Here is an 11,902-nt window from a genome sequence, read left to right on the forward strand (position 1 = left end):
TGAAGACCAAAGCACTGTTCAGGCTGTAAAGGATCAGATGAGAATGGGATATTCCAGTGCCCCAAATTGTCCCTACTTGTTTAGAATCAAAACGTTTTAAAGAAATCCATGAACGTTATGACAGGGGATCCCTTCCTTCCTTCTGTCCTTTTTAAAAAATTTTTATTTTATCATGTAAGAGCACTTAACATGAGACCTCCCCTCTTATAGCTGCTTAAATGCACAATAGAATGCTGAGCGCACACACACACACACAGTATTGTTACCTACAGACACAGTGTCATCTATAGACAGAGCTCTAGAACTTACCAGCACAACTAAAATGTTGAACAATTGAACAACTATTGAACAATTCCTTTGTCCCCACTCCCCAGCCCCAGGCAACTGCTTTTTCTAGTCTCTCACGCTATATGAGATGGGCTATTATACTTTATTTTTAGTTTATTTTATTGATGTATAGTTGATTTACAATGTTGTGTTCATTTCTACTGTACAGCAAAGTGATTTGGTTATACATATATACATTATTTTTCATATTCTTTTCCATTTTGGTTTATCATAGATATTGAATTACTTCCCTGTACTATACCTTGTGGCTTATCCATCCTATATATAATTGTTTGCACCTACTGCAAGGATCCCAAACTCCCAATCCTTCCCTCTCCCATCTTCCCCCTTGGCAACCGCAAGTCTGTTTTCTATATCTGTGAGTCAGTTACTGTTTTGTAGGTAAGTTCATTTGTATCACATTTTAGATTCCACATATAGGCAATATCATATAGTATTTGTCTTTGTCTGACATACTTCACTTGGTATGATATCCTCTAGGGCCATCCATGTGGCTGTGAGCGTCCTTCTTTTCTGTGAACGAGTAGTATCCCATTGTGTGCGTGTACCACTTCTTTATCCATTCATCTGTCCGTGGACATTTACATTGTTTTCATGTCTTGGTTATTGTGAATATTGCTGCTCTGAGCATTGGGGTGCATGTATCTTTTTGAATGATGGTTTTGTCCGGATAAATGCCCAGGGGTGGGCTTGCTGGATCATATAGCAACTCTATCTTTAGATTTTTGAGGAACCTCCACACTCTTTTTCCATAATGGCTGCACCAGTTTACATTCTTGCCAACAGTGTCAGAGGATTCCCTTTTGAGATGGACTATTTAAGATACCTCATATCAGTGGAATCATAGAACCTCACCTCTGGATATTCATCCAGAAGGAATTGAGGTCAGAGATATTTGCACCCCCATGTCCAGTTCAGTTCAGTCACTCAGTCATGTCTATCTCTTTGGGACCCCATGGACTGCAGCATGCCAGGGCTCCCTGTCCATCACCAACTTTCAGAGTTTGCTCAAACTCATCTCCATCGAGCTGGTGATGCAATCCAATCATCTCATCCTCTGTCATCCCCTTCTCCTCCTGCCCCCGATCCCTCCCAACATCAGGGTCTTTTCCATTGAGTCCATTCTTCGCATCAGGTGGCCAAAGGATTGGAGCTTCAGCTTCAATATCAGTCCTTCCAATGAATAGTCAGGACTGATCTCCTTTAGGATGGACTGGTTGGATCTCCTTGCAGTCCAAGGGACTCTCAAGAGTCTTCTCCAACACCACAGTTCAAAAGCATCTATTCTGTGGCACTCAGCTTTCTTTATGGTCCAAATCTCCCATCCACACATGACTAGTAGAAAAACAATAGCTTTGACTATGCGGACCTTTGTCAGTAAAGTAATGTCTCTGCTTTTTAATATGCTGTCTACGTTTGTCATAGCTTTTCCTCCAAAGAGCAAAGATCTTTTAATTTCATGGCTGCAGTCATCATTTGCAGTGATTCTGGAGCCTAAGAAAATAAAGTCTGTCACTGTTTCCATTGTTTCCCCATCTATTTGCCATGAAGTGATGGGACTGGATGCCATGATCTTAGTTTTTTGAATGTTGAGTTTTAAGCCAGCTTTTTCACTCTTCTTTTTCACTTTCTTCAAGAGATGCTTTATTTCTTCTTTTCTTTCTGCCATTAGGGAGGTGTCATCTGCATATTTAAGGTTATTGATATTTCTCCTGGAAATCTTGGTTCCAACCTGTGCTTCATCCAGCCTGGCATTTCACATGATCTACTTTGCATATAAGTTAAATAAGCAAGGTGACAATATACAGCCTTGACGTACTTCTTTCTCAATTTGGAACCAGTCTGTTGTTCCATGTCCAGTTCTAACTATTGCCTCTTGACCTGCATACAGATTTCTCAAAAGGCAGGTAAGGTGGTCTGGTATTCCCATCTCTTTAAGTACTTTCCACAGTTTGTTGTGATACACACAGTCCAAGGCTTTGGCATAGTCAATGAAGAAGAAGTAGATGTTTTTCTGGAATTCTCTTGCTTTTTCTATGATCAAATGGATGTTGGCAATTTAATCTCTGGTTCCTCTGCCTTTTTTAAATCCAGCTTGAACATCTGGAAGTTCTCAGTTCACATACTGTTGAAGCCTAGCTTGGAGAATTTTGAGCATTACTTTGCTAGCGCGTGAGATGAATGCAATTGTGTGGTAGTTTGAACATTCTTTGGCATTGCCTTTTGTTTGGGACTGGAATGAGAACTGACCTTTTCCAGTCCTGTGGCCACTGCTGAGTTTTCCAAATTTGCTGGCATATTGAGTGCAGCACTTTAACAGCATCATCTTTTAGGATTTGAAATAGCTCAACTGGAATTCCATCACCTCCTCTAGCTTTGTTCATAGTGATGCTTCTTAAGGCCCAACTTGACTTCAGGTTCAAGGATGTCTGGCTCTAGGTGAGTGATCACACCATTGTGGTTATCTGGGTCATTAAAATATTTTTGTATAGTTCTTCTGTGTATTCTTGCCACCTCTTCTTAATATTCTGCTTCTGTTAGGTCCATATCATTTCTGTCCATCAGAACAAGACCCAGATTCCCCCACAGCCAGTCCCTCCCATCAGGAAGCTTCCATAGCCTATTATCTTTATGCATCAGAAGGCAGACAAAATGGAAAACACAATTACAGAAAACTAACCAAACTGATCACAGCCTTGTCTAACTCAATGAAACTATGAGCCATGCTGTGTAGGGCCATCCAAGACGGACCGGTCATGGTGGAGAGTTCTGACAAAACGTGTCCCACTGGAGAAGGAAATGACAAACCACTTTAGTATTCTTACCTTGAGAACCCCATGAACAGTATGAAAAGGCAAAAAGATATGATACCGACATGTCCGCTGCCGTGTTATTCACAATAGCCAAGATAAGGAAAAACAACCTAAGTGTCCATTAACTGATAAAGAAAATGTTAATATATAATGGAATATTATTCAGCCTTAAAAACAAATCCTGCCATGTGGCACAGCGTGGGTGACCCTGGAGGATGCTATGCTGAGTGAAATAAACCAGTCACAGAAGGATAAACCAGTCACAGAAGGACAAACCCTTTTTTTTTCTCTCTCAAATTACACTGAGACTGTCAAGCATCATTTCTGTCATCAAGAACCATGGGGACCACATCGCTGCAGTCTGACTGCTCATTAGCTGTCCCCTAACCATCCCGAGCCCTGAAGTGCATCACCCCTAAGATGGGGCGAGTGGTGGAGGATGAAACAGGACAGCATCAGACTGCACAAACAGAGCAAGAAGGGGGCCTGGGCTGGAATCGCCATCATGGCTCAGAAGATGCCCGCCAGCTGGACGGAGGGCCTGTGCGGGAAGTGAAGCCTTGGAGCCAGGCCTTCCTCGGGACTGCAGCCAGGCCCCGGGCACGCTGGCCCACAGGCCTGCCCGGCCCCCTCTCCCTGGCGCCACCAGCCTTCCCCGCAGCCCTGGCAGGTGGTTCTCCTGCTCCCGGGAGTCAGGGGAACAGAGCCTCAGGTCTCAGCTGCACCAGGTCACATGGTTCTGCTGTGTCGGCTGCTCAATTAGCAGCAGATCAAGTTGTTCAGATGATGCTGCCACATGCGAGGCCCCCACCCCACCCCCTCCGAGGCCAGCAACTTCCAGCTTCCTGACAAGCTCACAGCCTCTTCATTGTCTGCCAGCCTCTCCTCTGAATTCTCCAAGTCCGTCTCGCCCTCTGCCTGTGGTCCTACTGGCTATCAGTGCCTGTCTGCCAGCCGGGCTCAGCTGGGCCTGCCCACAGGCTCTCTCTTATTAGCAAGGGCCCTGCGGGCTGGTGGCTGTGGCCTCACCAGAGCGTGGGTTCTGCGTTCCGCCCTGAACCCCAGCCGCCCCCTCTCTGGCCTGGGGCTACATCCTAGGACCCTGTCCCCTGCCCATTCTGCACTCACCCAGGGCTCCCAAGGGCGCTTTGGTGGCTAGGCTAGAGCATGTGGCGGTACCGTGCTATCTTGGGCATTATGTGAGCCTAGAGCCATCTTTTAATTATTACTCCGGCAGAGTGAGTCCCGCAGGTGAATTGACAGTGTTCCAGGGAGCAGATAAGCCATCCTCCAGCCAAACAGCTGATGTACCATCAACACAGGGAGATGGCGGACCACGTGTGTACCAGAAGCACCTCCATCTTGCAAGCAAAGATGAGGGCTGCTCTCCTTGTCCACATGTCCTATGGGTAGCCCTTCCTCATCTTCTTGTCATGCTACATACTAATGCCAGAGATTATGGGCGAAGGGGAGCTCATAGGGCAGGAGAGGAGGACCACGGAACTACTTACCCATGTCCTCACGCCTGAGCCCCTCACGACCCTGCACCACGTCATGTAGGGGGACAAGCCTAGCAAGGCTTCTGCACACAGGAGACTGGGCTCAGGCAGGCGAGGCTGGGGTCCACGCACAGAAAAGCGTAGCAGCTCAGGGAAGAGGCACTGAGTGCAGTGGGGAGACTGGTACTAAGGCCGGGGGTTTTCAGAAAAGAGCCAGACTCTGCCCATGGGCAAAGAGCTTACCTCTGTTAGGCCTGGAAAAATTCAAGTTTAATCCCAGACTTCCTTTCCCTAGGGTTGCCTTCCAAACAAGGAGTGTTTTGGAGATCCTCACATCTTTCATTTAAGTCCTTGGGAAACAGGATTGGAAAGGTTAAAAAACAGACACCTGTCTGGGAGACGGGGTCACCCACACAGTCACTACCTCCTCTGAGGGTCACAATGACACCAGTGAAGTCATTCCCTCCCCCTCTTCTCCTAGGTCTCTCCCCACCCCCGTCCAATCTCAGAGACCCTGGACAGCACACAGAAGTATCAGGCGCCCACATTGGACTGTTTGGGGGCCTGGAAGGATCCCTATGAGGGTCCCACCTGTCCTCTTCCAGTGAAGAGAGAGTCTCACTCTTCTTTAGCAATTGGAGTGGGGACTTCTGTGGGGCAGCCCTTTGGGGGTGGGCCATCTACACCCCTTAGGGATATTCAGATATCTCTTCTCTCTTCCCCGCTTCAACATTCAGCACTGAGCTTGCTGGGGCTCCATCCTGCAGCTGGTTTCATGGACTGTCTTTGTTACCCCTGTCGCCTCCGGACAGACGTCCACAGAGACAAGATTCCTCAAAAGGCAATTCAAGTTCACCTTCAGGCTAGTAAGATGCTAACACACCCCAATGACCTTATCACAAAAGGTCTGGAAGAGGACATCCTTTCTCACCTTGGGGCAAGGGCCATCCTGATGCCAGCCCTGCCTCTGGTCAGTGCCTGAATATTTGGGAGAGCTGGCTGACAGTGGGGTGGCGTGGAGAAAAGACCAGGACCAAGAACGGTTCCTGCATACAGGAAAGAGTTGGGAAGTTATTTTTCAGTTCCCAAAGGAGATCCCTGCCTTGAGAGCTGCTGGGGATGCCTGCATTTACACTTAATGTTGTTAACGGTAGCTCCTGTCCATTCATCCCATCTCTTCCTTCCCCTATTGCTCATCTACCTGGGCAGGTGGAGCATCTCCCTTGAAACTAGCTCTTCCCATGTTCAGTGCAGGGATTCAGGCTGAAGGGAGCAGGGACTACCTCTTTTGCTTCATAGTGTTGGAAGTTTGTTGCTAATTATTCAACTCTAGTGAGACTAATCCTTCTCTGGTCCAATGGATTTATTTCTAGGAAGCGGCCACAGCTCACAGGAAGGCCTGGGGGACAGTCAGGTAAGTGGACACAGGACATATCCAGGAATATGCAGGGTCCCAGATCAAGGCAATGGAGCTGGAGGTGTCCCCAGGAGCACTAAGCCCCGGGAAGCCAGGAAGGATCCCAGGCACTCCAATCAGTAAGGCCAGAGCCCCTGTAACACTCAGAGAGGAAAAGGCAGTGTCCATTCCTATACTAGGGCTTCCCAGGTCGCAATAGTAGTAAAGAACCTGCCTGTCAATGCAAGAGATGCAAGTTCGATCCCTGGGTTGAAAGATCCCCTGGAGAAGGGAATGGCTACCCGCTCCAGTATTCTTGCCTGGGGAATCCCATGGACAGAGGAGCCTAGAGAGGTACAGTCCATCGGATCACAAAGAGTCTCACACACACATTTTCTGTACTTAGCAGAGATTTAATGATTTTACATCCAACTTGTACCCACCTCTGCCTCCACCCCAGTATGTCCACATCTTGCTGGCTCATCTTGAAGCAGTCTTGGTGGGGAGCTACATTTTTATAGCACATTAATGACAGCGTGTGGGCAGTAAGGACCTCTTCAGTCTCTGTTTTTTATAAATAATTTCTGGTGATTCACTGTAAAAGACACACAGCCATCCATGACTAGAAGATGGGGTCACCTGCACAATTACTGCTTCCTTTGATGGTCAGATGTGGGCAAATTACCCAGAAGTCCCAGGCAGAGAGTGGTTGCTGTGAGCAGAGAATCTGACCTGTTTTTTTCTAACCTGGACCATGTGTTCCCAGCTGTGGGGAGGATCCTGTAGACTGAGGCCGTGACGACTCATTGTCATCCTGAGGGCAGGGGTGGGCCCACAGAAACTGGACCCCTGTATTGCATCCACAGGGTTCTGTCAGGTGGGAAGAGGTACTAGGAAGAGTCATCTCTCTGCCACCGACCACAGCTTCCTGCCCTCCTCCTTACCCTGCTGGCTTCTGGAGTTTCTCCAAAGACAGCAGCAGGCACCAGTGGCTAATTGCTCCGAAATAGCGAGTCTCCATTTCAGGGTGTTGCTTGCTTTTGCTTTAGTAGCTGGCAAATGAATCCTCCCAGGGATTATAATAGCCCTGTGCTGGCTGTGTTCCCTGGAATCTTGATCTCTTTCCCTGGCACTCATCCCGAAATGGATGGAAATCTCTTAGTATTTATCCCCTTGAAGATTCCCCGTGCCGGCCTGGCTCCCAGCCACTCTGCATACAGACGGCCACTTCCTCACGCTCTCCCTGAAGCACACCCTATCCTGGGGCTCCCTGATGCCCATCACCCCCGAGACCACTGCCTTCCTGCTAGAACTGTCTCTCTCCCACCCCCAACCTCTCTGTCCACATTTTCATCCCATTGAGGTAGATCTACAGTTTTCCTACAGTATTATTCCCATCAATAAGTCTAAGGTACCAAGGGAAGAACCCAGATGTTCTCTGAAACAGTGAACAAGTGGAGAGATTGCTTCATCCAGGAGCTATTACTGGTCCTTCTTCCTAGCAGACCCAAGGACTCAGGGAACACAGGGACATGGTGGTTCTGCACCTGAGGATGTTGACGTGACCTGTTTGGAAGCGCAGCCGTGCTGGAGCCCAGAGAAGGTAGCAGGCAAGGCAGCTCACCTGCCGTGTGATGCTACTGCTGGTGGCTTTGTGTGTCTGTCCCCTCCCACTCCCACCCACCCACCAGCCCAAGCTCCAGGGAGATGGGAACCAGACCTCTTCATTCTTCGCAGTTCTAACCAGCCATACCTTATCCAATATCACCAAGGATGGTGGCAGGGAGTGGGTAGCTGGCCCAGGGCTTGTGTGGATTAAAAGTTGAGCAAGTCCTTGGGAGATAAATGGCCCATAATGGCCTGGCTTGTATGCTCTGAGCAGAGCCCTTTCACAGAGGCCTGGCTATCAGTGTAAGTGAACGCTGCATGGTGATGGCCTCTTAGAATATGAGGCTGGCCGGTGGGGAGTGATGTCATGTGGGACATTTTTATTTCACCCAGTCCTTGGAGAGGGGAGATACTGGGTGAGAAGTTTTGTAGCTGGACTCCTACAGCACCATCTTTACTGCAGAAAGCAACACTGAGACCGGATTGGGAGTGTTATTTTGGGAAAAGAACTAGAGCATGTTTGACTTAAGTCGATCCTACAAGTGCTGGACAAGGTTCAGAAAGATGTGCCTCTAGGCACCATTTACTCTAAACAGAGACCCCTCACAACCAACCCCATGTAGACTCACAATTACATGCCTGGGTCAACTGGACTGTCCTTTCTTGTCTGCCTGATCCTCGTGGCCTTCCAGGACATAACCCAAGCCTGCTGCAGCCCCGATGACAAGGCTATGATCCCATCTTTGGGTACCTTTGCCAACTCTGCATTGGCTTGCTTCAGCAATTGAGATACAATCGCAATAAGTAAGCAACAGCAATTAAAGCAGAATATTATAGATCATATAAAACCTGTATGTGGCTGAGAAATCCAGCAAGTGGCATTTTAACAAGGGAACTGGGGAGATGGGTGTGCTCAGAGGGAGTGTGTCTGGGAAACTAACGTGTTCTCAAGCAGCAGTAGTGAATTCCCCACATTCAGAGTGAATTCTTGGTTACACTGCTTCGGAGCCAGGCTGACTTGCCCTGAGCATTGCCCTGAGCAGAGACGGTCAGAACAGAGATAGCAGTGCACACGGCAAAGCCTGGAACTTGGTCGGAAATTGTTTGGTTGAATCCGACCCTTCATCGAAGAGTATAACACACGGAGAAGGTGGGTGATACCTGGTTTCCCTCAGGCAGGGTCTGTGACCCTGGAAAAGAACACAAGCAAATCCCCACAGGCTGGAAGAGAGAGCTGAGCTCCCAGGAGACGGTGCTCCTGGTGGAGAGAGACCCCTCTTCCTACTGTCCTCCCCGGGGAGGCAGCGTGGCAGGCAGGTGGTGGGAACACACGTACTCTCCAGTCAGTGAAAACACAAATTGCACAGGAATCTGCCTTTGACTGGCCTGAGCTCCTTCAACCCCTCAAGCCTCCCCCACCAGCTAAAGGGGGTGGAAATACCTATGTCATTTATCCTGAGAATTAAATGGAAAAACAGATGTGAGGGGCTTACAGTGCCAGAGACCTGGGTTTGATTCCTGGTTTAGGAAGATGATCCCCTGGAGAAGGGAAAGGCTACCCACTCCAGTATTCTGGCCTGGAGAATTTCATGGACTGTATAGTCCATGGGGTCTCAAAGAGTCGAACACAGCTGAATGACTTTCACTTTCCCACAGCATTTAGGGCATATTAGGTACTAACAGGGAGCTTCCCTGGTAGCTCAGATGGTAAAGAATTTGCCTGCAGGGCGAGAGATCTGGGTTCAACCCCTGAGTTGGGAAGATCCCCTGGAGGAGGGCATGGCAACTCACTCTAGCATTCTTGCCTAGAGAATCCCCATGGACAGAGGAGCCTGGCGGGCTGCAGTCCATGGAGTCACAAAGAGTTGGATACAACTGAGCAACTAAGCATAGCATAGCATATCACAGGTACTAAGAGGTGTCAAGCCACTACCCACAGATTGCCTAGTATTTAGAAAGGCCAAAGTGACCTTCGGCCACTGGAGAGTCTTGCTCACCTTGGGAGTTAGGCTCCCTCTGACCTCATGTGGGGTCTGCTCTGTGTCTTGGTATTATCGTTGGCACCAAGGATGTTAAGACAAATAAGATAGAATCCAGATCTCAAAAAGTACCCTGCAGAAAGACACAGTCTGTATATACAATGGGTTACTATTCATCCATAAAAAAGAATGAAATAATGCCATGGATGGACCTAGAGATTATCACACTGAGTGAAGCAAGCCAGATAAGAATATCATATGATAATATCACTTATATGTGGGATCAAAAAAAATATGATGCAAATGAATTTGTTTACAAAACAGAAATATAGACTCACAAAGAAAACAAACTTATGCTTGCTAACAAAGAAAGTGGTGGGGAGAGGTAAATTAAGAGTTTGGGATTAACAGATACACACCACTATAGATAAAATGAACAACAAGTTCCTGCTGTATAGGACAGGAAACTATACTCATTATTTTATAATAAATCATAATGGAAAAGAACACGCACACACATATATATAACTTCACTTTGCTTCATACCAGTAACAAACAGAACACTGTAAATCAACTATAGCGCAGTAAAAAAGAAGCCTGCAAATAATAGAAAAAGCACCCCCCACCGCTCTGTCTGTGCCTTCAGCCAGCAGAGAATCAGAGGAGGGAGGGATAAAGTTGGCTAGAAGTCACTGGGGAGATAGTGACAAAGGCAGGGACCACAGCTGGTTAGGATACAGTTCCCTAAAAAAAAAAAAAAAAAAAAAAAACAAGAAATTTCCAAAGACAAATACTGTACGATACCACTTATATGTGGAACCTGAAAAATATGACAAACTAGTGAATATAAGACACAGAGAAGGTGATAGCACCCCACTCCAGGACTCTTGCCTGGAGAATCCCATGGGTGGAGGAGCCTGGTGGGCTGCAGTCCATGGGGTCGCGAAGAGTCAGACATGACTGAGCGACTTCACTTTCACTCTTCACTTTAATGCATTGGAGAAGGAAATGGCAATACACTCCAGTGTTCTTGCCTGGAGAATCCCAGGGACGGGGGAGCCTGGTGGGCTGCCGTCTATGGGGTCGCACAGAGTTGGACATGACTGAAGCGACTTAGCAGCAGCAGTGAATATAAGAAAAAAGAAGCAGACCCACAGATAAAGAGAACAACTGTAGTGGAGGTGAGGAGAGGGAAATGGAGAGGAGCAAGACAGGGTTGGGGAGTAAGAGGCACAAACTATTACAAATAAAATAGTGTTCGCAACTCAGTTGACTCTTTGTGACCCCATGAACTGTAGCCTGCCACGCTCCTCTGTCCGTGGAATTTTCCATGCAAGAATACTGGAGTGGGGAGCCATTCCCTTCTCCAGGGGATCTTCCCACCCAGGGATCGAACCGAGGTTTCCTGCATTGCAGGCAGATTCTTTACCATCTGGACCACCTGGGAAGCCCATATATAAGTTCCCAGGATATACTGTACAACACAGGCAATATAGCCAATATTTTAGAATAACTATAATGGAATATAACCTTTAAAAATAGTGTATTGCCTTATCATACACCTGTAACGTGTAATGTAGTATAGCAACTACACTTCAATTTTTTTTTTTTTTAAATCTCAAAAACAGTAGAGAAAACATGGAGAAAAAATAGAAATTCCGAGAGGAGGAAAGAGCATGAGAAGCAGCATTGAGGACATGCTTGTGTGACGTTTGCAAGTCCTTTGTGTGTGTGTTAGTCGCTCAGTCGTGTCCAACTCTTTGTGACCCCCGGACTATAGCCCGCCAGGCTCCTCTGTCCATGGGATTCTCCAGGCAAGAATACTGAAGTGGGTAGCCATTCCCTTCTCCAGGGGATCTCCCTGACCCAGGGACTGAATCCGGCTCCTTCATTGCAGGCAGATTCTATACTATCTAAGCTATGAGTCCCTTGGAAGCACCTAAAACAAAGACCAGGGAGCAGGGGTGAAGTGGGGTGTGTGTACCCCCATCAGCTGCAGCCTTTTCAGAGGCCGGCCTTCTCACAGGCTCCCAGCTCTATGTCGCTCTAGAGCGCTAACCACTCGATGTGAGATGAGGCGTAATCAGGGACCTAAGAGGCAAGGTCGGGGGTATGCCCCAAAGAGGATGCTCAGAGGTGGGTGGGTGGGACCAGGACCCTCCAGGTTTAGAACTTGAACTTGGGGCAGGTTAGAAATGAGTGGGTGCCGGCAGCAGGGAGCAAGCTGGCTACACAGTTCTCGAATTGATCCACTGCTCT

This window comes from Oryx dammah, unplaced genomic scaffold (assembly GCF_014754425.2).
Source record: "Oryx dammah isolate SB20612 unplaced genomic scaffold, SCBI_Odam_1.1 HiC_scaffold_15, whole genome shotgun sequence".
Taxonomy (NCBI): domain Eukaryota; kingdom Metazoa; phylum Chordata; class Mammalia; order Artiodactyla; family Bovidae; genus Oryx; species Oryx dammah.